This window comes from Myotis nattereri (assembly GCF_964212035.1).
Source record: "Myotis nattereri genome assembly, chromosome: 19".
Classification (NCBI taxonomy): domain Eukaryota; kingdom Metazoa; phylum Chordata; class Mammalia; order Chiroptera; family Vespertilionidae; genus Myotis; species Myotis nattereri.
In genome coordinates, this window is record NC_138095.1 from 4,726,112 (window position 1) to 4,748,995 (window position 22,884).

General features: G+C 55.4%; 1 protein-coding gene across 1 annotated transcript in view; it reads left to right on the top strand.

The window, feature by feature from the left end:
- Window positions 1-22,884, top strand: part of PXN (paxillin) — a 47,863-nt gene that overhangs the window by 12,626 nt on the left and 12,353 nt on the right. The gene's annotated exons all lie outside the window — the stretch shown is intronic.

A 22,884-nucleotide genomic window follows, 5' to 3' on the forward strand; every position in this document is an offset into this window, starting at 1 on the left:
GCCGGTGGCCTCGTTACCTCAGGTGGCCTCTTCTGCTGTGTCCTGAGCTTCCCGTGAATTCCTGCCCTTCCCGCTCTCGGGAAGTCGGCACTTGAGGTCTCTTTCGCCTGGTCTGCGGAGAGCGCCCGGAAGCAAGGGGGGAGGAGTGCTACCTGGAGGGGGTGTCATGGCTTCCTGTGGCCACTTCTGGTAATCTGCTCCAAACATCCTGTTTGTCCTCCCAGAGCAGCAGGACACTGACCGGGGACAGCTGTTACCTGCCTGACCTCCACAGCGCTGGGGGCCCGGCTGTCACAGTCCACCTGCCCCCTGGACCCTCGGCTGCCTGGCCCCTGGCTGTCGATGGCCTGGCTGGTAGCCGCTCCTTGTGGTGTCGCTGGCTGGGGCTTCACCCAGCTCTGCCCTTCCTCTTCTCCCCGCTCCGACTGCCGGGGAGGGTTTTCCTCCGAATGTTCTGTCGGGAGTGATCAGTCACCACTCCCTTCTCTGTGGTTCTGGTCTGATTCGGGCTTTCTTAGACCCCCCTGCCCCCCCTACTTCCAGAGCTTGGAGGAGCTTTAGGATGTCACCTACTCTGTGGTTCAGGTGTGGGGGTGTCTCCAATCATCACCTTCATCAGCACTGCTCATTTTTATCTGTTTATATATTGGGTTTTCATTGAAGATTACAATTGCAAAAGGGGTTTTGTGGGTTTTTAAAAATCTGAAAATAGCCCTGGCCCACATTTCTCAGTGTCAGAGCGTTGGCCCATGCACCAAATGGTTGTGGGTTCAATTCCTGGTCAAGGGCACGTACCTGGGTGGCAGGTTCAACCCAGGTTGTGGCATGTGCAGTAGGCAACCAATCAAAGTGTGTCTCATATTGATGTTTCTCTTGCTCTCGCTTCTTCTTCTCCTCCCTCCCTCTCTTCCACTCTCTGTAAATATCAATGGCAAAAATATCCTCAGGTGAGGATTAACAACAACAACAAAAATCTGAAAATAAAAAATATAAAAACATTTATAAATCACTTAGGAGTTTCTACTCACCCATTTTACAGATGGACAAACTAAAGCCCTCTGAGGAGAAAGCACTTGCCCAGGACACTTAACAGCAGAGCAGGCCTGTGCTTTTCTTTTCTAGCCCAAGCATGTCAAACTCAAAGGCTAACATGGGCCAGATAAACAAGGCTTAACTTTCTGTGGGCCGCAAAAAAACAAAAGCTTCAATTTTCATAGAAATGTAGGTTTATTTCCCTAGAGACATGCTGAATACAAAGGGCTGAAATAAATGAGTTAACATACAATAATAGAACACTTTAATAAAAGTTAATATTTTTTCTTGAACATTAACTTACCAGACACTGAATTAACTACACAAATTAATAAGTGTAACACAAATAAACCTATTTTTCTTGTTCTCCAAAAGCGAAATATTTCCTGTTGCACACACCAAACAAGTCAGTCCAAGACTAATGATGTTGCAATTGGCAGCTAAAATATTTGCGGCTAGTATTAGTGGAGAGAAATGGTGCGCCTGCGCGTAAGGCGCGTAAGGGAAATGAATGCAACACGATTATAGTAATCAGTCATTAGTGAATGTTGTAGTTTGTTATTAATAACTAGAGGCCCAATGCATGAGATTCATGCATGGATAGGGTCCCTAGGCCTGGCCAGCGATCAGGACTGATCTGTGGGGCAACTGGCAGAGCAATTGGGACCCCTGCTGGCACCTGCCTTGGCCAGCCTATGGGCTGGGGACAGCTCCTGCGTTGAGCATCTGCCCCTTAGTGGTCAGTGTGCATCATAGCGACTGGTTGTTCCACTGGTTGTTCTGCAGTTTGGTCGATTTGCATATTAGGCTTTTATTATATAGGATTATGTATACCAGGATATTGTAAAAATTAAGTTACGAAATTTTTATTAAGACGTTTCTTCTTTAAAAAAAATGTGTTTTATTGATTTTTTACAGAGAGGAAGGGAGAGTGATAGAGAGTGATCAGCTGCCTCCTGCACACCTCCTACTGGGGATGTGCCCGCAACCAAGGTACATGCTCTTGACTGGAATCGAACCTGGGACCTTTCAGTCTGCAGGCCGACCCTCTATCCACTGAGCCAAACCGGTTAGGGCTTAAGATGTTTCTTACATATCATTATATTGGCTGGCCACAAAAGTATTTGTGTGGGCTGCATACGGGCTGTGAGTTTGACATGCTTGTTCTTGCCCTTTCTGGTGAATATCTGGGGTCCTAGTTTTCCTCATTTCTAGGACTACACATCTGCCACAGTATAGCCTCATGCCTTGTTTTTCTTTCCTAGAGACTTTTTAAAAATATATACATTTTTATTGATTTCAGAGAGGAAGGGAGGGGGAAATAGAAACATCAGTGATGAGAGAGAATCACTGATTGGCTGCCTCCTGCACAGCCTCCAGTGGTGATCAAGCCCACAACCTGGGAGCCTTCAGTCCTGAGGCCAGTGCTCTATCCACTGAGCCAAACCGGCTAGGGCTTTCCTAGAAACCTTTACATGTCATTTTGTATCTGATATTATTTACTTTTGTTAAAGTCTTTATGTCAATGAAGATACATGCTCAGTTTAAGAAGGAAAGACAATGGGACAGAAATGAAAGTCCTTCCTTCCTCATCAGGGGTAACTATTGTTAATTGTGTACCTTTTCTATTTATAGACATAGAACATGCATATGATATACGTATCCTTAATTTTTTCTTTTTAATATCTTTACTAGAGGCCCAGTGCACGAATTTGTGCACTGGATGCGTCCTTCGGCCTGGCCTGCGCCCTCTTGCAATCTGGGACCCCTCGGGGAATGTTGAACTGCCAGTTTCGGCCCGATCCCCACAGGCCAGGCTGAGGGACCCCACCAGTGCACGAATCTGTGCACCGGGCTGCTAGACTGCATATAAGAGCTTCGGTTAATCTTTCCCTCTGTTCCATGTTTCCATGCCTGTGTGTTGAGCGTCTGCCCGCTGGTGGTCAGTGCGCGCCATTGCTACTGGTCAAACGGTTGCTTAGGCTTTTATATATATAGATTGATTTCAGAGAGGAAGGGAGTGGGAAAGAGAGATAGAAACATCAATGATGAGAGAGAATCATTGATTGGCTGCCTCCTGCATGTCCCCTACTGGGAATCAAGCCCAAACCCAGGCATGTGCCCTTGACCAGAATTGAACCTGGGACCCTTCAGTCCGAAGGCTGACGCTCTATCCACTGAGCCAAGCCAGCTAGGGCCATATCCTTAATTTTTTAACTAAGATGAAATTCACACAACATATAATGAACTGTTTTCCTCTATCTAGTTGCAGGCCATTTTTATCACCGCCAAAGGAGACCCTGTACCCAGTAAGCAGTCTCTTTCCCTTATCCTTCCCCTAACCCCTGGCAACCACTAGTCAGCTTCTGTCTCTATGGATTTGTCTGTTTTGTACATTTTATGTAAATAGAATCGTACCATACGTGGACTTTCGTGACTGGCTTCTTTCAGTTAGCATTTTCAAGGTTCATGTGTGTTGTAGCATGTCAGTGCCTCATTCCTTTTTATGGCCGCATAATATTCCATTGCAGTGACAGGCCACATCTTGTCTCTCCATTCATCTGTTGATGGACATTTGGGTTGTTTCTACCTTTTGGCCTTTGGGACCAGTGTTGCTGTGAATGTTTATGTGCAAACATTTATTTGAGCACCTTTTTCAGTTCTTTTGGGTTTATATCTTCATTGTTTTTAAATTTTATTTTTCTATATTAAAATAAACGTCTGTTAAAAGGACTAAATATCTTCAACTTCCTTTTAATAGTTAACTTTTTTTAACTGATAACAATGTTATACATGTTCATTGTAGAAAATTTGAAAACTACAGAGGTGTACAAAAAAGGAACTAATAAAAAAACTCTTAGAGCTAATCCTCCATTCATAACTATAATTATTTTAATGTATTTCTGTGAAGTCTTTTCAGTGCACATATAGTTACATAGCTGGAATAATAATGGCTGCATTATATAATTTGCTCTGTTTTAGGTGCCTTGCTGCATTACCTTTTAAAAATAATTATTTATTTATTTATATGCTTAGGGAGAGATGGGAGAGAGAAGCATCGATTGATTGCCTTCCTTCCGCTCCCCGACTGGGGATCAAACCTGCAACCCAGGGATGTGCCCTGACTGGGAATTGAACCGGCAACCGTTTGGTGCATGGGATGATCCTTAATCAACTGAGCCACTCCGGTTGGCCCTTATTTTTTCCTCACAACAACCCTGTGAAGTAGGTTTTTGGTTTTTTTTTAAAATTGATTTTAGAGATAGAGGAAAGGGGCGTGGGGAGAGAGAGAAACATTAACTGTCATTCCATCTGTGAATGCATTCATTGGTCAACCAATGACTGGGAATCGAACTCATAACCTTGGTGTATTGGGACAATGCTGTAACCAACTGAGCTACCTGCCCAGGGCCGTCTTGACCTTTTATTATTATGAAATTTCCCTCTTTATCCCTAGTAATATTCCTGTCTAGAAGTCTGCCTTGTCTGATATTAACAGAACCACTCCACCTTCTTTGATATTAGTGATAGCATGGTCTGTGTTCTCCATCGTTTTACACATAGTAAACCGGTAGGTACTGTCTATCTGTGTCTTTATATTTAAAGTGTTTCTTATAGACAGCATATATTTAGTCATTATCAGTATGATTGAGTGTGTCTAACATCTTAAAATATGTTTTTAATTATACCATCTGTCTTTATTCTTTTTTATTTTTCTGCCTTCTTTTGGATTCATTAAAAAAATTTTTAGGATTCCATTTTATCTCTACCACTTACTTATTTAGCTATACTTCATTGGTTTACCTTTTTTAGTGGTTGCTTGTATGGGGTTTTAAAATTTTTTTGATTGAATTTATTGTGGTGACATTGGTTAATAAATTATATAGATTTCAGTGTACAATTCTATAATATATTTTCTGTATTTTGTATTGTGTTCACCACCCCCAAATCGTTGCTATATGTTTGACGGGTTTAACTTATCATAGTCTGTCTTCAAATTGTATCATACATTCTTACATCATGTATAATGTAAGAATCTTACAACAGTGTACAGTCAAACCTCGGTTTCTCGAACAGTTCAGTTCTCTACCAAGTTGTTCACGGAAAAATGTCTCCGTTGTCGAAAAAACATTGGTTCTCGCCCCGACCGCCCTCTCATGCCAGTACCTGTATGAGCAGCCACGCGTCTCAGGCACAAGCAAAGGAGAGAATGCGAAGCATGAGTCAGCTCGCAGCTAACCCTCACATTGTTAACATCTCAGGAAACTGTGCTGTGAATATTTTCGTGGGTTTTTGTTTTATTTTTGCTTTTTTAAAAATATATATTTTATTGATTTTTTACAGAGAGGAAGGGAGAGAGATAGAGAGTTAGAAACATCGATCAGCCGCCTCCTGCACATCTCCTACTGGGGATGTGCCCGCAACCCAGGTACATGTCCTTGACTGGAATCGAACCTGGGACCTTTCAGTCCGCAGGCCGACGCTCTATCCACTGAGCCAAACCGATTTCGGCTATTTTTGCTTTTGTTGTTGCTTATTATTAAATATATACAGTAAGTCACCATGAGTCCTAAGAAGCAAAGTGAAAATAAAGTTGTGAGGCCGAAACCGGTTTGGCTCAGTGGATAGAGCGTCGGCCTGCGGACTGAAAGGTCCCAGGTTCGATTCCGGTCAAGGGCATGTACCTGGGTTGCGGGCATATCCCCAGTAGGAGATGTGCAGGAGGCAGCTGATCGATGTTTCTCTCTCATCGATGTTTCTAACTCTCTATCTCTCTCCCTTCCTCTCTGTAAAAAAAAAAAAAAAATCAATAAAATATATTTAAAAAAAAAAGAAAGAAAATAAAGTTGTGAGAACAACAATAGAGATTTAAAAAATACTTGCAAAGTATTTTGTGATAGAGGTGTTCGCGTGTCCGATCTGGCTACTGAGCGTGGCCTGGCCAAACTGACAATCAGCACAATTTGAAGCATGAAGAGCGCTGATGTTGCTAAGGGATGTAAGTGCTCATGGAACAATGATCAAGGCAATTGAGAAAGGTTAAAACAGGGACTCATTTGGGGGTCTGGAACAGATTAACTCAATTTACATGATTTCTAATGAGAAAAACTGATTCGGTTTTTAAACAAATCACTTCTTGAACAGCCTTCCGGAGTGAATTGAATTCTAGAACTGAGGTTCTCCTGTATTTGCACCCTCCGGTCCTTTGTCACTGTGGTCATACATTTTATGTCTACATGGATTGTAAAACCACACTGCGTTTTCAGTCTTTTATATTCACCGTAAATTCACTCTTTCTGGCAAAACATTATTTTTCCCCTTCTCGTTGCTTCCAAAATCTTGTCTTCCTCTTTCTTTCCCTGCCATGGAGCTTCCCTCAGTACCTCATCCTCAGAGCCTGTGGTTCATCCTGGGCCCAGTCATGATAATCAATGATGCGATCAGCCACTCCCAGCTACAGAGCCGTGGCTGGTGTTGGTAACACATTCCAGTGACACAATTCCAGCTCCCTCGCCTGGCTCCTCTGCCCCCTGGGAGAGGTGTGACCGGATGAGATGGCAGGACACTGGGCTCGCCATTCGCCTCTTGCTAATGCCTCCTCCTCCAGCACCAAGTGAAAGTGCTACCCTGTCCCAGGGCCTGACTCTGCCTGGGACCCCACCCCCTCCCAGCTGCCTCACTCCTGTGAGCCTAGCCCCCCTCGCTGACTCGCGTCCCCCCGTCCCCCCCTCTCCCCCTCCCCCCGAGGAAGCCAGACAGGCCACACATTGAGGTTCCACCTTCAGTACCCACAAGGGGCTGCGATGATGCTGTGGCCACAACGCCTTGTGGAGTGTTCCTTTGATGTTTTTGAGGTTAGGATTGCTGCAGGCTGGGGAGGCGTGGCAGTAACTGGATCACAGCCGAGGGGGATTTCCTGGGCTAGAAGGGTAGGGGGCGCTTGGGCCTGTTGGTGCACATGTGTTGCTGTCCCCCATGTGCTTTGCTTTGCATGTGAGCACCACGGAGACAGGTGGCACGGGCTGAAGTGGTGGCAGGCACGGTGGCACATGGGCTTGGGGGAGGCATTCGCTCAGTAGTTGTCCGCGGAGCACCTGTTAAGCTAGGCACTGCCCTGTGCGAGGAGGTGACGATAGATGGTAAAGCCACAACTCCGCCCTTGCTGAGCTGCCACAGGCTGGGGGGAAGGAGGCACTCAGGCAGACAATTCCTACCAGTTTGATACGTGCTCTCAGAGGAAGTGCACAGTACTTTGGGAACCCAAAGGAGAGGGGTCTTGAACCCTGTTCAGGGAATGTGGTCAGGGAGGGCTTCCTGGAGGAAATGGTACCCTAAACTGTTGTGCATCTTAATTGGAACCTTGACATTTAGAAAAAGCCCTAAACTTTCATCTTTTATATGTGAATAAGGATTTCCTTACTAAGATTTGGGATTTTCTTACAGAAGAGGCCCCTAGCATAAAATCTACACATTCCCTTTAGGTAGGCATGGCGGATCTTTTTATCCTTATGTTGCGGAAGAGGAAACTGAGCTGTGATAAGTCTCAAGGGTAAGAAGACAGGAGGGTGGTCTAGGCAGAGGGAAGGCATGTGCACAGGCCGGAGGGAGGAGGCTTTTGTGTGTGTGTGCTAAGTTCATTGGCCAAGACTTGTACCTGTGACCTCCCAGTTGGATTTACAGTCAAACCCAGCCTGAGCCCCAAGGCCAAGGACGGCGGCAGCCTTGGCTTCCTCAGTGGAATGACCTTCTGGGGTGGCTTTGGTGTGACAGCTGAGGTGGAGCCAGCTTCTGGGGCTTCTGTTATCCTCTGGTCAGATGTTGAGCTCTGTCAGTGCAAACTTCCTGGGCCCAGCAGGGCCGGGACCTGGGCCATTTCTGAAGGGCATTTCCACGAGAGTTGGGGGCCCCCAGGGAAGACCCTGGCTTACCCCTTCTGGAGGAGGGCTGTGGGTGATGGGGGACTTTAGCACCTCGCAGAGGGGGCAGAGGGAGGGAGCCCGTGCTAATCCCAGACGGACGCTGAGACTTCCTGGAGCCAACAGCAGGCAGTTTACAGCTCCCCCAAGGCCGCTGGAAGAACCGCTAGTACTTGTTTTAGAGGAAGAGCAGACTGGAGTGGCAACCTGTTATCATTTCCCCAACTGCTGCTTTCTGGGCCCGCGGGAGACTCATCGGTGATGTGTGGGCCACGGGTGGGGGCGGGAGGAGGGGAAGCAGGCCCTGGCTCCTGCAGCCCTGTGGCTCTGCCTGCCCCATGGCTGCCCTTGTCACCTGACCCTCCCATGCACTTCTTTCCTGCTCGCCCTCCTGTCCTCCCTGTTCCATCCTCTCACAGGAAACCAATGTGGGAGGCATCCTGCACGCCTCGCGCTCTCCACAGCCGCTGGGTGACCCGGTCTTGTTGATTTTACCTGCTTTCATTCGGAGCACAGCGAGCTGGGTCTTCCTCGGGCCAAGCCCCGCCCTCTCCAGCTCTCCAGCAAACTGCCCGAGTGACCTAACGCACAGGCCTGGTCCTGCCGGCCGGCCGCTCTCCAGGGCTTGCCCTTGTAAGTCCAGACCGCAGCAGGCCCTGTGTCCTTCACTCCCCTTCCACCAAGCTGGGACTTGCCCCCTAAGCTCCATCCCCTCTGCCTCTGCTCCTTCCTGAGGCCTCTGCCCAGTTTATGACGTCTCCCTGGTGAGTGCTTCCTGGGGAGACGGTGTGTCTTTGTCTCCCCCATGCCCCACACGGTGCCTGTGCCCAGGACTGTGGGGCCGCCACTGGCAGAGGATGCAGCCCCAGAGAGAGGGTTGGAAGGACGGAGGAGGCAGGGAGGGCAGGTATGCGGCGCTTGCGCTGTTTTTCAAAGTTGGCCTTGGATGCCCGAGTGAGTCGGTGCCCGCCTGCTTGTGCTGTCTGTGCTGGAGAGGCGTGTGCTGCCTGGGTTGGTGCCTAGCAGGGCCCATTTCAGAAACTTCGGTCCCCTGGGATCCAGGGGAGATGAGGCTGCTTCGCCGTCCTGCTCCGCGCCCCCCCCCCCCCCCCCCCCCGTGACCAGACTTGTCTCCAGTGGACCCCCCAGTGGGTTGCAAGGCGCAGGGCAGCCACTGTTAGCTGCTGTCCCGGCAGTGGCCTCACCTTTGCGGATTCCCAGTTTCCTGGACCATGCACAGCACGGACCATTCCCCAGCACAGTGTTGTGGGGACATGTGTGCACCGTTTTGTGCGGCCCTCACAGTCCCTGGAGGGCCATCCTGGATGCCAGGGTTAGGCCTGTGGTGTAGGTTCCTTTGTCTCCGCCTCTTGCTCTGGGGCCAGGTGAGGAATCCCTTTGCCCCTGGGAGGGAGCCCCGCTGAGCCTGCAGAGGGAGGGGATTGTTTACCAGATGCAAGCGGGCGCTTGTCCTGCCTGACGGCCAGGGCCTCTGGAGTAAGTCCAGGGTGGCCCAGGTCAGTGCTGCCTCAAAGGGTGGGCCCTCTGGCAGAGTTAGGAGTTAGAGACCTCAGACGGCAGGTGCCGCCAGGACTCCCCTGGCCGCTCGCTCTGGACTCCTTCCTCGGAGCTCGGATTGTCAGAGCCGATAGCACGGGCGGCTGCGAGGTTGGCCTTTGAACCGGACTCGGGGAGGGTGAGCAGTGCCCTTCCTCCCATTGGTTTGTGTACGGAGCTCCCCACGCCCCGAGCACAGGGGCCTCTGGATCTTCCGCTTGGCCAGTCTTGGAAGGTTGGGATGGCTTAAAGCAGGGGAGAGAGATCAGTGATCGCCCTGGTTCACTAACAAATGGAGCTGGGTCTACGGCCATACCACCCTGAATGCGCCCGATCTCGTCTGATCTCGGAAGCTAAGCAGGGTCGGGCCTGGTTAGTACTTGGATGGGAGACAAATGGAGCTGGGTCTACGGCCATACCACCCTGAATGCGCCCGATCTCGTCTGATCTCGGAAGCTAAGCAGGGTCGGGCCTGGTTAGTACTTGGATGGGAGACAAATGGAGCTGGGTCTACGGCCATACCACCCTGAACGCGCCCGATCTCGTCTGATCTCGGAAGCTAAGCAGGGTCGGGCCTGGTTAGTACTTGGATGGGAGACAAATGGAGCTGGGGGCAGAGTGGCGGAGGTGGGCTGCCCACCTGGCACCTTTCAGAGCACTTTCTCTGCAGTAGCTCGGGTTTGTGCTGGGTGCTCTTTTACACCTGCTGGGGGGGGCAGTCAGGGATGGCACCTGGTGAGGTAGGCACTAATGACATGTGTGCTTGGCACATGCCAGGCTGCCTCATGCCTGTTATCTTACTTGTTCCTCCAGATGGCGTGAGCAGGCCTGGGAGTCCCACTGTCCCTGTGGTGTCCGGGCTGCTGTTACACTGTTCTGTGGGTGAGGGAACTGGGCTCAAAGAGGCGCAGTGTTAGCAAGTTCAGCTACCAAGTCCACGCCGCGTTACGTGGCAAACTCATGGGCCTGCGGAGGCCAGGCAGCTGCTGTGAATGGATGAGGTGGGCCAGGAAGGAAAGGGACCTAGATTTCATACTTCAGCCAGTGGTTGCCCTGCAGGGATGCAGGTCAGTATTGCTAGCTCTCCTGGGAAACCCCTGGATTTCTTAAGTCTAACCCAAACATGTCCGTGGGGTTCAGACTGCAGGGCGAGGCTGGTGACCGCTGCCTGGCGACCTCTTTCACATTCTCTGTTGCCTCCCTCACCCGCCCCTGGTTCTGCTGCCTGTGGAATTCCCTCGGGGAGAACCAGAGTTCATTGCTGAAAGAGGTCTCGGAGGATTTATCTGGGCTAACCCATAGCCATTTACCGTTCCTGTTTCACCAAAAAGAAGGGAGGGTGAAACGGGCACTGGCATCGCTGCTTCTGGTTCTGAGCCCTCTGGGCTCTGCCACCAGGTCCCCGGGGCACCTCTCGAGGCCACCGGCACCTCCTGCTGTCTGTCACTCCACACTGAGCTGCCCTGGCTCTGAGGGTGGCACGCGGCCCTGCGTCTTCCCTCCGAGGACTGGACGCTGGGGAGAGTGCCGGGACAGCTTGGTGGCTGCGTTTTGAAATGTGTCCCCAGCAGCCGTGGTTCACAGTCAGTGAGATCTGCCTCCTCTTATCCCAGCTCCTCCCTCGCCTAGGTGTGGGGTAAGACAGTGGAGGGCGAGGCACCCCCTTTGCTTGCAGGCCTCCCCTCTCAAGGGGCGGTGCCCCCAGAAGAAGACATTGGAGTTGGGGCACAGCAGGGAGGGGTGGACAGGGACGGAGATTTCCACTTGTACAAAGGAGAGAAGTGGTGTCAGAGAGGGCAGGAGCCGGTGGCCCCGGCTGACTTCTTTGGTGACCACTTCCTGTCTGGTGTAGAGATAGGCAGGAGGAGAGGCAGCAGCCCCAACGGGCAGTTTTGTTCAGATCAGAGGTTGCCGAGGTAACCACAGGCTCCCTGATTTCCGTGTAGCTGTTTGGGGACAGAAACACAGGATTTCTGGTCCTGTCTGTTGCCGGGCACAGAGCAGGCACTGAGTGCAGAGGGATGGGGTCCATGCTCCTGACTTTTTTTATTTTTATTGATTTCAGAGAGGAAGGGAGAGGGAGAGAGAAACATCAACAATGAGAGAGCATCATTGATTGCTGCCTCCTGCACGCCCCCTAATGGGGGAATTGAGCCCACAACCCGGGCATGTGCCCTTGGCCAGAATCGAACCTGGGACCCTTTAGTCCGCAGGCTGACGCTCTATCCACTGAGCCACACCGGCTCGTGCAATGCTCCTGACTTTTGCTGGCCTGCCACCTGCCCCCGTGGCCCTCCTCGGCCCCTCAGAGTGAGAAGGCATTCCATGCAGGCGCTGCAGAACCCAGGGTCCAGGGGAAGTCACCCAGCCCCCCTCTGAGCATTGCTTCTGTTAGAAGGGAGTCCCCACTGTTCAAAATCTACCGTCCTAACCGATTTGGGGGTATTCTGTGTGTGTGCACTGGGGACTCCCTGTGGCGTTTTTGGCGTCAGGCCGGGCACTGCTCTTGCCATCTGCCCTGGCTCGGCTGCGGTGAATTCCGAGCTCCACTGTCTCCTCCAGGAAAATCCAAATCAGGACGGAGGTGGGCCCCTCCCCCGCCCCTCAGCCTCCTGGTGTAACCACCTGGCCGTGGTGGAGGGAGGCCAGCCGCACCAGGCTGGAGCCTGGGGACCCTCTGCCGCGGGAGCCCCAGGGCACAGGGCACCGGCGAGGTTCTCCCGTGAGGCTGGCCACCTGCTTGGCTCTGTGCCTCAGCTCTGGGGTTGGTGGGCTTCTGGTAGGGAGACTACAGGGTCTTTTGGTTCTGTGCCCACCGTGTCCTCCTCTGCACTGTGATGCCCTCCATGTGAGCCCTGCTGGCGAGACCGACTGACAGACAGCTCAGGTCTCTCTGGATGCTTTTTGTTTCAGGAAAGTCTGTCTTCCCTCCTTTTTTCTCTCGTGGTTTCCTCGTGTGACTCTGTTAGCCAAGGCCATGAGGACTGCAGCCTCCATCTGCTCCCTCCCTGCCAGCAAGAGGCCGGTTTCCCCATGTGGAGAGTTGGCAAGGTCTGGGCTTCCAGAGAAATTTGTGTCATCAGGACAGTGGCTACAGGCACCTCCTTTGTAGGTCAGTGATACCATCCCACCAGGGCCTCGGTCAGTCAGCCCGTGGCCGGGGGACGAGCCTGCGGCCGGGGGACGAGCCCGTGGCCGGGGGACAAGCCTGCGGCCTGGGGACAAGCCTGCGGCCTGGGGATGAGGGGAGCTCGGGAGGGCCTGGGAGAAGGCTTGGGGCTCCCGTGCATATGCCCAGCCCTTCTCGGACCACCCCTTTCTCAAGAGGTGCTGAGTCAGTCGTGGCCCCAGGAGAACTTGGTCTTACCCAGAGCTGAGCAGATGGCTTCCAGAACTTGTGGGGCCGAGACCGGGGCTGGTGGTGTAGATGTGTCTGGGGAAGCGACAGTGTCACTGCGGGTCAGCTGTGGGGTGAGAGGGCAGCTGGCTCTGGCTCTTGCCTCCCGCCTGCCTTTCCTTCTCAGAGCTCCTGACTGTCCAACTTGTGACCCACAGTGACATACCCTCCCGGTGGCCTCGGGGCGGATGAGGCTCGCCTGCCGCCACCCTCTTCCTGAGCACCCCTGGGCTGTGCGCTCGCGCTCCTTCTCCCACGCGAGGAAGCACAGGGGACCCTTGTGGCTGGGCCGATGGGCCTGGCTACCCTTGAACTTGCTTCAGTCCATTTTCTAAAATGAAAAGCAAACGAGTTGCAGCTGCCAGTACTTTATGACTTTGGCCAAGGACGGGCGGTGGTGCCTCACGGCCGACTGCTCCTCAGGCTCGAGGCTCTGTCCCGCCGCAGGTGGCTGCTCGGTGCTTTCAGAGGAGCCCTGACCACCTGTCGCCTCTGCCGGTTTCTGAGGGCCAAGGAGCCACTGGTCTCTCCGTGCCCAGGCCCCTCCCCCGGCCACATAAGAAAGCTGCCTGGCAGTAAGAGGGGGTGAAGGTCAGTGTCCGGAGCAGCCCCATCTTGCATCATGCTGCTCCGATGAGGCCGCTGGCCATAGGACACAGGAAGGAAACACTCCTGCAAACCGACCTGTACAGCAGCGAGTTAGCCCCGGACGGGGAGCTTCGGTGCCACCATCAGGGGCCCCGCGAGCGCGGTCAGGACCCTGCCTCAGGCCGAGGGAGATGAGACCAAGGGCTCTGGGCAGTGGTGGGAAGGCACCCAGCGGCCAGGCTTTTTGGATTCCTCTAGGGACTCCGGGGACGGGTGTTTGAAAGCTGGAGAGTGGTGCAGGCAGAATGAGGACGGCTGACAGCCTCCCTGTGGGGTGTCCTGGAAGGAGCGGATGGGCTCAGCCAGGCAGAGCTGTCCTGTGCGGACTCCGCCTGCCTGCAGAGCGCACTCGGGCACCCGTGAGCCTTGCTCTTCTCTGTACAATGGGGGTGCCGCCAGGGTCCTGTCCTGTAGATGCTTGGAAGGATGACTTCCCTCCTCTCCCCGTCCCCTGGTCTGAGCTCTCTGCGCTGCAGCCCTTGGCTCTGCCTCCGTGGCGGGAGCAGAGGCTGCTTCTTCCTGGGCTTGCTCCTCAGGGCCCGAAGCTGAGAGCCTTCCTGGAGCTTGGGCAGCTCCTCCTATTGTTCTCATTCCAGGTTCAAAGCCACAGGCTCTCAGGCAGTGGTGACAGGCAGGAGCGCTGTGGTGAGGGCCGGGGCGCTGGGGTGAGGGGTGGGGGTGTGGTGAGGGCTGGGGTGAGGGGTGGGGGTGTGGGGTGAGGGTGTGGGGTGAGGCAGGGGCGCTGGGGTGAGGGGTGGGGGTGTGGTGAGGGCTGGGGTGAGGGGTGGGGGTGTGGTGAGGGCTGGGGTGAGGGGTGGGGGTGTGGGGTGAGGGCGTGGGGTGAGGCAGGGGCACTGGGGTGAGGGGTGGGGGTGTGGTGAGGGCTGGGGTGAGGGGTGGGGGTGTGGGGTGAGGGCGTGGGGTGAGGCAGGGGCGCTGGGGTGAGGGGTGGGGGTGTGGTGAGGGCTGGGGTGAGGGGTGGGGGTGAGGGGTGAGGGCGTGGGGTGAGGGCTGGGGCGCTGGGATGAGGGGTGGGGGTGTAGGGTGAGGGCTGGGGCGCTGGGGTGAGGGGTGGGGGTGAGGGGTGGGGGTGTGGGGTGAGGGCAGGGGCGCTGGGGTGAGGGGGGGACACTGGAGCCGACATTGTCTCTCCTGCCTCTGTCCTTGCTGGAGTTGAGGCCTCTGGACTCAGTGATGCTCTCTGAGAAGGACTTGGCTTGAACCCGAGGCAGGAGGGGCGAGGCCAGGGGTGTGCTCAGCAAGGAGGCCCGAGTTAGTGACGGGCCTGTCACGGCTCCCAAGAGTTTTGGCCTCTGTCCCTGGCTCCACTTCCTCCTGCTCCTGTCCTTACGGGAGCGGAACACCAGCGCCATCAGCGCCGGGACATACTTACCCAGAGGCTCCCCTGTCACAGTGGGAGGGCACAGGCGTCTCCCAGCCTTCACGGTGGCTTGCAAACACTTTTTCATGGATTACTCGTTGTGTGCTCTGTGAGCTGTCTGCGTAACCAGGTCTCCGAGGTGTCAGTGCTGGGGATCCAGCGAGTGCCGGGTCCCTGTCCACAGGGCCTGCAGCCTAGAGGGAGAGGCGGGAGTGATGTGTGGACCCAGCAAAACAGATGGGCTCCCAGACGTTCAGACTGCTGTGTCTGCTGCAGGGTGCGAGTGCGGGTTCTGATGCAGGTCCAAGTGGTCGCCTGTCTGTTATGAAAAGAAAGGGAGGAAAGTAATGGGGAGAAGCCAGTGGAGGAAGAAGTGATGCGACTTGGTGACCAGTGATGTGTGGCGGCTGTTAGGGCTTCTGTAGGCGAACGGGAGAGGCAGACAACACAGAGCCAAGGCAGGGCCGGGGCCGGCTGCCTGAGACCGGGAAGCACCTGGGGCTGTGCTCATCGGTCAGAGCCTGACTGAGGCGTAACTAGTGCTGTGAAGTCGATAAACGTGGTGCAAGGCTTCATTCAGCTCATTCCTGGAACAGGCAAACTTCTGAACTCTCTTTCCAGTCTCTGCAGGAGGATGGCTCCCCTCGACCTCTCCTGGTGGTGAGCGGGGTGAGAGGCTAGGAGCCCCCGTTGCTCGCAGCAGACGGACTTGCCCAGAGGGGCCCAGGTCGCAGGACTGGACTGGACGGGTTTGCCAGAGCTGAGTGTCCAGCACTTGAGCCTTCTGGGTTCTAGGCTGTCATCTTTTTGTATGTAAACCCGCACTTTACCCATTGAAGGAACTGTGGGACGGCCTGGAGATGCGCCCTAGACTTGACCTTAAAGTCTGGAGCCTCTGGGTGACCTGAAGAGGTAGATGAAATCTGACCAATGAAATGTGTTCACGGTTGTTCTGGGACCTCTGGGGGAGGGTGGGGCCCGCTGGTCTTGGACCAGAGATGAGTTATTTACAACAGAAAAGAGGCTGCGCTCCTGCCAGCCTGGACCTGCTCCCGTGCTGTGGGGTGGGGGGCTCCTCCCACCTGCTGCTGCTGACCCTCCTGGGACCCCCTCAGATTGGGAAGCTGATCAGTGGGGGCCCAGGGTGGGGGCCTGGCGCTCAGGGTGACCTCTGGCGTTGCCTTTCTGCCTTTATTCTCTGAGCCTCTGGTTACTTGTGCTCTGTGACCTTGGGCACAAGCCAGGCACCCAAAAGAAACCCAGCTTGCTGGCACACCCACCTCGTAGCAGCCCTTCGGGAAGGGCTCCTCAGCAATGGCAGCACCTCCCATGGCCACGCCCACCTCTCCTGGCAGCAGACTGGAAGACACCTTCCCCTGTTTCCGGTGTGTCACCCCAGCCCACACGGTGAGAGTAGAATGGCAGTTCCTGGTGAGTGAGGCATGAGTCAGCCAAGGAGAATGGTGGCTGAGTCTTCATACCCTCCAGGCCTGGTTATTAAATATGAGATGACACGACAGTATTGATTGGTTCTTACCCAGCCCCGAGGGAGAGCAGTTTGTCTGGGACAGCAATGTCTTGGATATAGACAGACTCTGAAGAGCTCAAAGGTGCTGTCTCCAGGGGTTGGCAAAAGTAGGTTTATAGTTGTGAGTATAGGAAACACAGAGTTTATTCTTTTTTAAAAAAAATATATTTTATTGATTTTTTACAGAGAGGAAGGGAGAGGGATAGAGAGTTAGAAACATCGATGAGAGAGAAGCATCGATCAGCTGCCTCCTGCACACTCCCTACTGGGGATGTGCCCGCAACCAAGGTACATGCCCTTGACCGGAATCGAACCTGGGACCCTTCAGTCCCCAGGCCAACGCTCTATCCAGTGAGCCAAACCAGCTAGGGCCAGAGTTTATTCTTTTTTTTTTTTTAATATATTTTATTGATTTTTTACAGAGAGGAAGGGAGAGAGATAGAGAGCTAGAAACATCGATGAGAGAGAAACATCGATCAGCTGCCTCCTGCACATCTCCCACTGGGGATGTGCCCACAACCCAGGTACATGCCCTTGACCGGAACCGAACCCGGGACCCTTCAGTCCGCAGGCCGATGCTCTATCCACTGAGCCAAACCGGTTTTGGCCAGAGTTTATTCTTGATTAATTATTGTATTACAGATGTAAACCTACTGTTGCCCACCCCTGTAAATGTCACCCGAAATTATATGATCTCCTCCCCAGAATTTGTTACCAGCTGTGGGGACACACTGGGTTCTGCCCATTTTACAGATGAAGAAGAGGACCCAGAGGGTGGTGCGACCTGTTGACAGGCACCCAGCAGGCGGGACCTCCTGGCTGTGGCTTGCACTGGCTGTTTGGCAGCTCATTGCTCCTTCCTGTCTTCTCCTCACAGCCCCTGTCAGCCCGCCATTCACTCTAGCTGCCGGGGATGTGGCATGGACAAGACAAGGCCCCTGCTCTCTAGAGCTGCATTCTTGGAGGGGAGACAGATTGGCAGGGCAGGCCCCACCGGGAGATGGAGTTCCTAGTCAGTGTCCAGGCCCTGGGTCCCCGGGCTGGGTGGGGGAGAGCAGATCTGGCCTAATTGTGGATTGGCCCTACCGGTCACAGATCCGTCTTTCCCTCCCAGGACAGTTATCAGGATAAATATACCAGCTCCCCATTCCTGGGGAGTTACTCACTGAGCAAAAGTACCCCACCGCTGCGGATTGGATTACCTCTGCTCTCACCGCTGTGTGCTCAGGGCTGGGGGAGGGGAAACCTGCCTTTTTGTTCTGTTCTTCCTAATCTGGAAGAGTTTCAGGAAAGGGGCTGAGAGGAGGCCATCCGCAGGCGCTGGGCCTGCTGTTTACATAGCTCCTTCCTTCGGAAGGCCCAGCCTGCTCACTGCTCCCTGAGCTCAGGCAGCCGCAGGAGGTGTTCAGCAGGGGGACCCCAAACCTCCTGGGGCCCACAAGGTAGGCCATAAGGCTGGGCCTCTCCAGGACCTGTGGGGAAGGGACGTGCTGAGCTGATGCCGCCTCTGAGTCCGGTCTCGTATTAAAAGGCAGGACGTACAGCTGGCCCTGGCCGCGGGGAAGGCCCTGGTGCGCTGGCAGCCCCTCTGCCTGTGCGGCAGCTCTCAGGGCGCTGTCAGCTCCTAGGAAACTGCCTGCCGGGCGCTGGGCGCTGACTTAAACTGGCCCCTGCCCGAGTGCTGATGTGTCTTGTCCTGTGGGCCTCTCCTAGGCCTGTGAGGTGGTGTCTTCCTGATGGCCCGTCTCTTCTAGTTCTGCCTGGGGCTGCCGAGCGGAGAAGTGTGGGGGGCCCAGCACTGGGGCAGGTGTGGCGGTGTGGGCTCTGGTTCCCGATGACGCCCCACATTTACCTGTTCCATCCTGGAGGCCTGCTGGGAGGCTTCTCCAGGGTGACTGGTTTCCCCAGAATGGTGCCCCTAACTCCTGACCCAGGATCCGCACCGCAGCCTTTGCCCCAGGAGTGGGATGGGTTGGCAAGGCCGCCTCTCTCCCCTCCAGGGTCAACCACCTCTCTGCAGGGAGCTCCCAAGTCCTGAGCGTGTGCTCTGTTCCAGGACGGTGCTCGGCAAGCACTGTATCTCCATTTTCTCTTGTAACCCTTATTCCTCTGAGTTCAGGGGTGGAATTCCCATCTGACGGAAAGAAAACCAAGACCCAAGAACAGCTAAGCAGCCTGGCAGCTCAGCCACTAAGCAGTCGGTGCGACTCAGAGCCCCTCCCTGACTCAGAGCCCCCTCCCCTGACTCAGAGCCCCCTCCCCTGACTCAGAGCCCCCTCCCCTGACTCAGAGCCCCCTCCCCGGTGCAAGCCCCAACAGCTAGCGACTTAGAGCCCCCTCCCTGACTCAGAGCCCCCTCCCCGTGCAAGCTCCAACAGCTAGCGACTTAGAGCCCCCTCCCCTGACTCAGAGCCCCCTCCCTGACTCAGAGCCCCCTCCCCGTGCAAACTCCAACAGCTAGTGGCTTAGAGCCCCCTCCCCTGACTCAGAGCCCCCTCCCTGACTCAGAGCCCCCTCCCCGTGCAAGCTCCAACAGCTAGCGACTCAGAAACCCCCTCCCCTGACTCAGAACCCCCTTCCCGTGCAAGCTCCAACAGCTAGCGACTCAGAGCCCCCTCCCTGACTCAGAACCCCCTTCCCGTGCAAGCTCCAACAGCTAGCGACTTAGAGCCCCCTCCCCTGACTCAGAGCCCCCCTCCCCGTGCAAACTCCAACAGCTAGTGGCTTAGAGCCCCCTCCCCTGACTCAGAGCCCCCTCCCTGACTCAGAGCCCCCTCCCCGTGCAAGCTCCAACAGCTAGCGGCTTAGAGCCCCCTCCCCTGACTCAGAGCCCCCTCCCTGACTCAGAGCCCCCTCCCCGTGCAAGCTCCAACAGCTAGCGGCTTAGAGCCTGGGGGGAGGGAATGGCTCAGAGTCCTGCCGGCCCCACCACTCCCGGGCGGGCGTTTATCTCACCCTCTTGGTGTCTGTTCAGCTCTAGGCCTGATAGTCTTATCGCTCTGAGGAGGGGCTGGGGCCGGGTAGGAGGAAGACGCTCTTGTGAAAGAGCCCTGACTGGTTTTATGCACCAGTTGGGGTTAAAGGTGGAAAGGGTTCTTTAATTCTCCGACTTGCTGGGTGCCTTGTGTCAGTAGGTCAGCCTGAGTCTCCAGAGCCAGTCTGGGGGCGCCCCCTGCCTTGGGAGGATGAGGGGTTCTGGGGCTCCCTCCTCTGCTCTGCACCCCTAGGCTGGTTAGCCCCGGAATGCGGGCAGACCGGCCCGTGGGCCCCCTTCCTCCAGGGGCAGCAGCCCCAGGCGCTTGAGTCTTAACCCCCTGGGGGCTGCAGATCCGGCCCTCCCAGCAGGTGCTCGGGTCAGATTACGCTCCGTGGCTGGGGCTGGGGCTGGGGCGAGGCCTGGTTCAGAGCTCCCTGCACCCAGCCGCCTGCCCAGGTGGCCTCTTGCTGAAGCCGCGGCTGCTCTGCGCATTGCTTGGGCCCAGGCGCGGCCTCGGGATGGGGTTGGGCACCTGCGCGTGGTCTGTCTGCGGAGGGCGTGGCACCCGGGAGTGGTCAGTCTGGGGTCGCACCTGCAAATGGTAGTGCGCCCCAGGCCCGCGGGCGCCTCCTCGGAGTCCGCTCTGTTCCTCCACCTCAGCCCAGCTTCCCGGCATTGAAATCTACCTTGTGCATCCGCGGCCGGAATCCGTGATCGCGCGAGGTTACCCGTGGTTACTCCCGGCAGCGGGGAGCCGGTGGGCCGGTAGCGCCCCCTGGCGGGGAGTGGCGAAGGCCTGCACCCCATCGTTGCCAGAGCCTAGCCGAGTGGCCTTCGCTGGGCTGGAGACTTGGCACTCCGCGCCCGCCCCTCGGGGCCCCTGGTTTGGAGAGAACCTCTCCCTCCACACGCGCGTTGGAGCTCAGCTGGGCTCGAGAGGCGAGAAGCGCCCGGGATCTAGGGGGGTTTCCCGAAAGGGGCTGGGAAGCCCATGCCTGGGGCAGGCCCGGGGCTGCCTTGTTGGGCGGGTCTCAGGCCTGGAGAGAGCAGAGGAGGTCTGAGGCCTGCCTGATCCTGCATGCGCGCGCCCTGACTGCTTCCGTTCCTGCTGCTTTGCCCAGTCAGCCCCATTTTCTCCGGCACCTTCTTTGGGGTATGAGTAGGAGGGATCTCTGAGCCTCCCCCTAGGGTGCATAGAGCTGGGTGCCAGGCGGTAGCTGTAGCTGCAAACTGGGGACCCTTCCCTGTGGGCACTGCCTGCAGGCGAACGCCTCTGTGCAGTCCTCGCTGGGCCACTGTTTACTCCAGCAGGGGAGGAGTCTGCTGAACTTGCAAGGGAACTTTGGCCTGTAACCACTGTGCCCATAGGAACCCACCGCAGGGGTCAGCGTGTCCTCCATGGCTGCTCGGAGTCCTGGCTCTCTTCCCTGAGGTGTTTGTGGAGGTTTGGGGGGCGGTGACACCAAGCCCCGTCTAGTCCCTGAACAGAGACTGAGGGTGGAGAGGGGGAAGTGCACCACAGACCCTGTGACTGCCTGTCCTCGCCGGGGTTCCTCTCATCAGGAGTTTGGAAAATGATGTCTGTTCTTTCTCCCTGACATCCAGTGTTTCAGTTGGAATGTTACTTTACTACTTTAGCTTCCTTTCATGTCTGGCCCAGATTCTGCCCATGGAAGACTTAGGAGAGGTCGGTACTTAGCATCACACGCTGAGCGCCTTCGAGGAAGATCTTTTTCTGAATTTCACAAAGCAACTAAGATCTGATGTTTGCAGCTGCCCATGTGTACGCTGGCATCTGTCTATCCTGTGTACACCCCCCGCTGACTGAGGAAGCTGAGGCTCGGGGGAGCTAAGTGATTTTGCTGTGTGGCCATGGACAATGGAGAGGGCAGCTGGGACTTGAACTCAGCTCTGGCTCGACTCCAGAGCCTAAGATCTTTTGTCTCTGTACTCCGGGACTGCGCCTTCCGGTCAACTGATGTATCTGTTGAAAGAGCCCATTGAAATCGTAAACCAGAATCCAGTCCATAAACCAGTAAGCCAGACTTAGAGTCAAATCATGAGTGACAAGGAGGGGTGTTTGGTGCAGAGGGCAGTGGTTTGACAGGGAAGGTTAGCCATCTGTCTTCTAGTGAGTGTTTGGGGCCCAAGAAACCCAAGCTCATATCCCAGCTGGGCCCCTTCAGCTGGCTTTGGCCGTGTGAGGTTGTGCCTCTGCCTCAGCCTCAGTTTACCACCTGAACTAGTGTCATTATGCGGAGGTGACGCAGCTGAAGCTCTTGGCACGGGTGGGTGTTCAAGCACAGCAGCTGCTCCTGTTACCCTTGGGGTTGCACTTGTTGCCTTCTCCGGGGAGCCCTCTGGGCTTTCTCCATGATGAAGGAGAACCCCCACCCTTGCTGGATTGGGCCCAGAGGAAGTGGGGACTCTGCATGAAGCCGGCGCAGCAGGTGGGGCTGCAGAGCGGCCACTGGGATTGGCCTGGACACGGTTCCTTTTCTGCTGTTACCTAGACACACACTGACTTGTTCTAGTTCCGGTTTGCTAGAGACAGGAAGCCAGATCCTTCCAAAGGACCTGGAGTGGGAGGAGTGCAGGAGCTGACCTTCCTCGGAAGTCAGGGGACCTGTCCTGGGCTGCAGGGCCTGGGATTCCCTCTGAACCACTGGGCAGGAGCCAGGGTAGGTGTGGCTGGCCTTGCGGGAAGGAGACCGGGCAGGCAGCGGGGGGAGGTGTGGGCCCACAGAGCCGGCCGGAGGGCCTCCTTCCCTCTCTCTTTCTCTGAGCCGGTGTGGGGGTGAGGACAGGGCCACAAGGAGGGTTCCGCCTGGCAGCCCTGAGAGCTGGGCCCGTCCTTCAGGAAGCTGTACCGTTTAAATATGGCATCAGCTGGTGATCACAGCGCCTCTTGCAGGCCAATTTTTGGGACTTCTGAGGAGTCAGACCGCGTGTCACTTACTGGCTTGGTGATCGGGGACGAGTCCCACCACCTCCCGAAGCTGGTTTCCCGTCTGTAAAGGAAGCATCAGAATCGCACTTCGTGGGGTGATGGGAGGGTGAACTGACCAGGAGTGCACAGCCCCACACTGCGCCTGCCACCAGGAAATGCCAATAGTGCAGCCACTGCTTTCTCAGGAGTTTGTCCCAAGGGCCGGGGACTGTGTCCCGAGCAGGTCGGTCGCCAGAGAGGTGAGAGTGAGCAAGTCCCTGAGCGTGGCAGGAATGAGGGTGTGGCGTGTGGGGCTGGGCTCTCTGGGTTGTGGGGCTGGTGACAGTCCAGGAGGGGAGGGACGAGGGGGGAGATCAGCAGTTCCTACTGCGACCCGGTTGCTGTCCTCCTCTTGTCTGGAGACGGCGATCCAGGGCCCTCTGTTGTCTGCCTGGTGCGGAGTAATGGAAGCTTGCACTCGAGGGCCCATTCGGCTCCCTTGCTGCTGGTAAAAGCAG